The following is a 6,000-nucleotide window of genomic DNA, read 5'->3' as shown; positions in this document are numbered from 1 at the left end:
CCCTCCCCTTTGACCTATGTACAGTTTCTCCATTCCTCCCATGCTCCCTCCATCTCCATTATGAATCAGCATCTACATATTAGAGAAAACATTCAGCATTTGGTTTTTTGCAATTGGCTTACTTCACTTAGCGTAAGATTCTCCAACTCCATCCATTTACCTGCAAATGCCATGATTTTATTCTCTTTTAATGCTGAGTAGTATTCCATTGTGTGTATATACCACATTTTCTTTATCCATTCATCTACTGAAGGGCATCTAGGTTGGTTCCACAATGTTGGCCTTATATTGTTTTTTGCATGAGATTTCACTCTTCTATCGTAAATTGTACTGCTATAAACATTGATGTGGCTGTGTCACCGTAGTACACTGTTTTTAAGTCCTTTTGGTATAAACCAAGGAGTGGGATAGCTGGGTCAAATGGTGGTTCCATTCCAAGTTTTCCAAGGTATCTCCATACTGCTTTCCATGTTGGTTGCGCCAATTTGCAGTCCCACCAGTAATGTATGAGTGTGCCTTTCTTCCCACATCCTTGCCAACACATGTTGTTGTTTGTATTCTTAATAGCTGCCATTCTGACTGGAGTGAGATGAAATCTTAGAGTAGTTTTGATTTGCATTTCTCTAATTGCTGGAGATGTTGAACATTTTTTCATGTATTTGTTCATTGATTGTATATTGTCTTCTGAGAAGTGTCTGTTCAGTTTCTTGGCCCTTTTATTGATTGGGTTATTTGTTTGTGTGTGTGTGTGTGTGTGTGTGTGTGTGTGTGTGTGTATGCGTGTGTGTGTGTGTTAAGATTTTTGAGTTCTTTATATATCCTAGAGATTAGTGCTCTAGCTGATGTGTGTGTGGCAAAAATTAGCTCCCAAAATGTATGCTCTTTCTTCACCTCATTGATTGTTTCTTTTGCTGAGAAAAAGCTTTTTAGTTTGATTCCATCCCATTTATTGATTCTTGATTTTATTTCTTGCGCTATAGGAGTCTTTTTTAAGGAAGTCAGGGCCTAATCCGACATCATAAAGATTTGGGCCTAAGTTTTCTTCTATTAGGCACAGGGTCTCTGGTTCAATTCCTAGGCCCTCGATTCACCTTGAGTTGAGTTTTGTGCATGGTGAGAGATAGGGGTTTAATTTCATTTTGTTGCATGTGGATTTCCAGTTTTCCCAGCACCATTTGTTAAAGAGGCTATCTTTTCTCCAATATATGTTTTTGGTCCCTTTGTCTAATATGAGTAAACTGTATTTATGTGGGTTTGTCTCTGTGACCTCTGTGCTGTATCATTGGTCTACAAGTCTATTTTGGTGCCAATAACATGCCATTTTTGTTACTATTGCTCTGTAGTATAGTTTAAGTTCTAGTATAGTGATGCCACCTGCTTCACTCTTCTTGCTAAGGATTGCTTTGCCTATTCTGGGTCTCTTATTTTTCCAGATGAATTTCATGACTACTTTTTCTATTTCTATGAGGAATGTCATTGGAATTTTGCATTAAATCTGTATAGTGCTTTTGGTACTATGGTCATTTTGACAATATTTATTATGCATATCCAAGAACAAGGGATATCATTCCATCTTCTAAGGTCTTCTTTGACTTCTTTCTTTAGTATTCTGTAGTTTTCATTGTAGAAGTCTTTCACCTCTTTCATTAAGTTGATTCCCAAGTATTTTTTTTTGAGACTATTGTAAATGAAGTCGTTTTCCTAGGATTTGCCACTGATGTATTGAAATGCCTTTGATTTATGGGTGTTGATTTTATATCCTGCTACTTTGCTGAATTCATTTATTCATTCTAGGAGTTCTATGGTGGAATATTTTGGATCCACAAACTAAAGAATTATATCATTGGCAAATAGTGATAGTTTGAATTCTTTTCCTATCCATATCCCTTTAATTTCTTTCTTCTATCTAATTGCTCTGGCTAGAGTTTCAAGAACTATGTTGAATAGAAGTGGTGAAAGAGGGCATCCTTGTCTTGTTCCAGTTTTTAGAGGGAATGCTTTCAATTTTTCTCCATTTAGAATGATGTTGGCCTTAGGTTTAGAATAGATTGATTTTACTATGTTGAGGTATGTTCCAGTTATCCCTAGTTTTTCTAGTGTTTTGAAGATAAAGTGGTACTATATTTTGTCAAATGCTTTTTTCTGCATCTATTGAGATGATCGTATGATTCTTATCGTTAAGTCTATTGATGTGATGAATTACATTTATTGATTTCTGTATGTTGAACCAACCTTGCATCCTTGGGATGAACCCCATTTGATAGTGGTGCATGATCTTTTTGATATGTTGTTGTATTTGATTTACCAGAATTTTATTGAAAATTTTTGCATCAATGTTCAATAGAGATATTGGTCCGAAGTTTTCTTTCTTTGATGTGCCTTTATCTGGTTTTGGAATCAGGATGATATTGGCCTCATAGAATGAATTTGGAAGTGTTCCCTCTTTTTCTATTTCATGAAATAATTTGAGGAGTATTGGTGTTCTTCTTTAAAGGTCTTGTAGAACTCAGCTGTGTATCCATCTGGTCCTGGGCTTTTCTTGGTTGGTAGTCTTCTAATGCAGTCTTCTATTCCGTCGTTTGAAATTGATGTTTAAATTGTATATATCATCCTGATTCAGTTTGGGCAAATCATATTAAAAGGAAAGTGGCCATGACAAATTGAGCGACCAAGAGATCTTTATTGTGGTGGTGTCTAATTGACTGGAGGAAAAAGAGAAGAGAGAGAGTGAGAGAGAGAGAGAGAGAAGAGAGAGAGGGGAGAGTTTTAATAGCCAAAATCTAATGGGGTCTTTGGGTCTGCAAGCTGCCTTGTTGGTGTACAATGATTGGATCATACAGTAGTTGCTAAGGGTGTCTGTCATCTTCTGCCCTCCGGGAGACCAGACAGCGGCTAGATATGGGTTTCCGTTGCATCAGTTGAGTGTTCAGCCTTGAGTGGGGTTGAGTGTTCAGACTCGAGGCAAACAAGTGATAAGGGACCCGACAGATGGGGGTCGAGTTTTCAGCTCACCCTTCAGCTTATTCAGTCTTCCCTGCAGCTAACATTCATTCAGCCTGCTCTGCAACAGATATTAATAATTTGAGTTTTCTCTCTCCTTCTCTTCCTTAGCATGGCTAAGAGTTTATCAATTTTATTTTTTAAAAGAACCAACTTTTTGTCAATTTTTTCAATTGTTTTTTTTTTGTTTCAATTTCATTGATTTCAGCTCTGATTTTAATTATTTCTTGTCTTCTACTGTTTTGGGTGTAGACTTGTTCTTTTTCTAGGGCTTTGAGATATAATATCAGATCATTTATTTGTTCATTTTTTCTTCTTTTAAGGAATAAACTTTATGCAATGAACTTTCCTCTTAGTACTGCCTTCATAGTATTCCAGAGATTTTGATATGTGGTATCAGTGTTCTCATTTACCTTTAATAATTTTTTGATCTCCTTTTTGATGTCTTTTGCAACCCATTGTTCATTCAATAGCATATTATTCAGTGTCCAGGTGTTGGAGTAGCTTCTATTTTTTATTTTATCACTGATTTCTGATTTCATTCCTTTATTATCTGATATAATGCAGGGTAGTATCTCTACTTTTTGTATTTGATAAGAGTTGCTTTGTGGCGTAATAAATGGTCTATTTTAAGAGAAGGATCCATGTACTACTGAGAAGAAAGTGTATTCATTCGATGATGGATAAAATACTCTATATGTGCCTGTTAAGTCTAAGTTATTGGTTGTATTGTAGAGTTCTATAATTTCTTTGTTTAGCTTTTGTTTGGAGGATCTATCCAGTGGTGAAAGAGGTATGTTAAAGTCACCCAGAATTATTGTGCTTTGACCTATTTGACTCTTTAACTTGAAAAGAATTTGTTTGATGAATGTAGAGGCTTCATTGTTTGGGGCATATATATTTAGAATTGTTAAGTCTTGTTGATGTATGGTTCCGTTAAATAGTATGAAATGTCCTTCTTTATCCCTTTTGATTAACTTTGGCTTGAAATATACTTTATTTTATATGAAGATGGAAACCCCTGCTTATTTCCACAGTCCATGTGACTGGTATGTTTTTTTCCAACTTTTCACCTTCAGTCTGTGGATGTCTTTTCCTATGAGATGAGTCTCTTCAAGGCAGCATATTGTTGGGTCTTTTTTGTTGTTATTTTAATCCAATCTGACAGTCTATGTCTTTTGATTGGTGAGTTTAGGTGATTAACATTCAGGGTTAATATTGAGACATGATTTGTTTTCCCCATCATTTTTGTTTATTTTTGGTATTTAACTTGACTTGGTTTCTTCTTTTTTTTCCTTTAGTGTAATATCTCCCTTTGCAAATTTTCATTGATGTTTTTCATTTCCTTCTCATAGAATATTTTGCCAATGATGTTCTTTAGTGCAGGCTTTCTAGTTATAAATTCTTTTAAATTTTGTTTATCATGGAAGGTTTTTATTTCATCATTAAATCTAAACCTTAATTTTGCTGTATATAAGAAGATTCTTAGTTGGCAAGAGATTGGTATATATAGTTCCAGAATCTTCTAGCTTTCAGGGTCTGGGTTGAAAAATCTGCAGATATCCTAAGTGGTTTCCTCCTATATGTAATCTGATTCCTTTCTCTTGTGGCTTTTAAAATTCTCTCCTTATTTAGGCATTTTCACGATTAATGTACCTTGATGTGGATCTGTTGTAATTTTGTACATTTGGTGTCCGGTAAGCCTCTTGTATTTGATTTTCCAATTCATTCTTCAGGTTTGGAAAATTTTTCTGGTATTATTTCATTGAATAGATTGTTCATTCCTTTGGTTTGGAATGAACCCAATAATTCTTTTAATACTCTTTCTTTCTCTATCCCAATTGTTCTTAAATTTGGTCTTTTTTATGTTATCCCATAACTCTTGAATGTTCTGCTCATGATTTCATACCATCTTCACTGTGTGGTCAACATTCTTTTCAAGATTATATATTTGTCTTTATTGTCTGAAGTCCTGTCTTCCAAGTTATCTAATCTGTTGGTGGTGCTTTCTATTCAGTTTTTAATTTGGTTTATTATTTCTTTCATTTCAAGGATTTCTGTTTGATTTTTTTTCAGAACCTCTATGTCCTAATTGAAGTAATCTTTTTGTTTCCTCTATTTGCTTATGTAGCTCTTTATCGAACCAATCTTTTGCTGCCTGTATTTGCTCTCTTATATCATCCTTTAGTTCACAGAACATTTTAATTATATACATCCTGAATGCCTTCTATATTGTTTCTTCTGTTGTGCTGGCCATGGATTCTAGTAATGTAGTATCTTGGTTTCTTTGGGGCACTTTCTTCCCTTGTTTTTTTATGTTGCTTGTGTGTCTTCTCTTCTACCACTGCAGATCTGAGACATTGCAGTTTTTATCCTATAGGCTTATAATGTCCCTACAGGGTTCCAATACCTCTCCTTTAAGGGGAAGAACAATATTAACAGATCCCAATACAAACAATATACAACCTTAAACCAAATAACTGCTGTTAAGACACTTACAGTTTTGTCACAATATATAGAAATGGTGAGTTCAATTATTATCTACAATATAAACAGTAGGTTTGCAAAGGGTCTACAGTCTCTGATGGTAGATAATGAACTGGGGGTGAGGTGTAGGATGAGATGTTGAGGGGGTAGGAGTTGAGCATATAGAGTTATTATACCTTAGCATGAAAGAGGAATCTAAAGAAGTTGGTTAGTAGCAGGAGAAGAGAGAGAAAGTTATTTGGATGAGGCAAGTAAGTGGGAAGACAATAGGGCAAAAAAAAACAAACATAAATATTAAGAAAAATTAAAAATGTAAAAATAGGAAATAAAAGAATAAACAACACAACTGTAACATACTATTCAGACATCCTAGACCTTAGTAGCCTAATTCATGAAAAGTACTTGATTTCATAAATGTTGGGGATGTGAGGATGGGAGAACAGAAAAAGAAAAAAAATTCAAAGGAAGATACAAGAATTGTTTTTGTTGGAGATCAGTATCTTTCCTGCTTCC

Source organism: Callospermophilus lateralis, chromosome 2, assembly GCF_048772815.1.
Source record: "Callospermophilus lateralis isolate mCalLat2 chromosome 2, mCalLat2.hap1, whole genome shotgun sequence".
In the NCBI taxonomy this organism is placed as follows: Eukaryota; Metazoa; Chordata; class Mammalia; order Rodentia; family Sciuridae; genus Callospermophilus; species Callospermophilus lateralis.
This window is presented reverse-complemented; position numbering follows the sequence as displayed.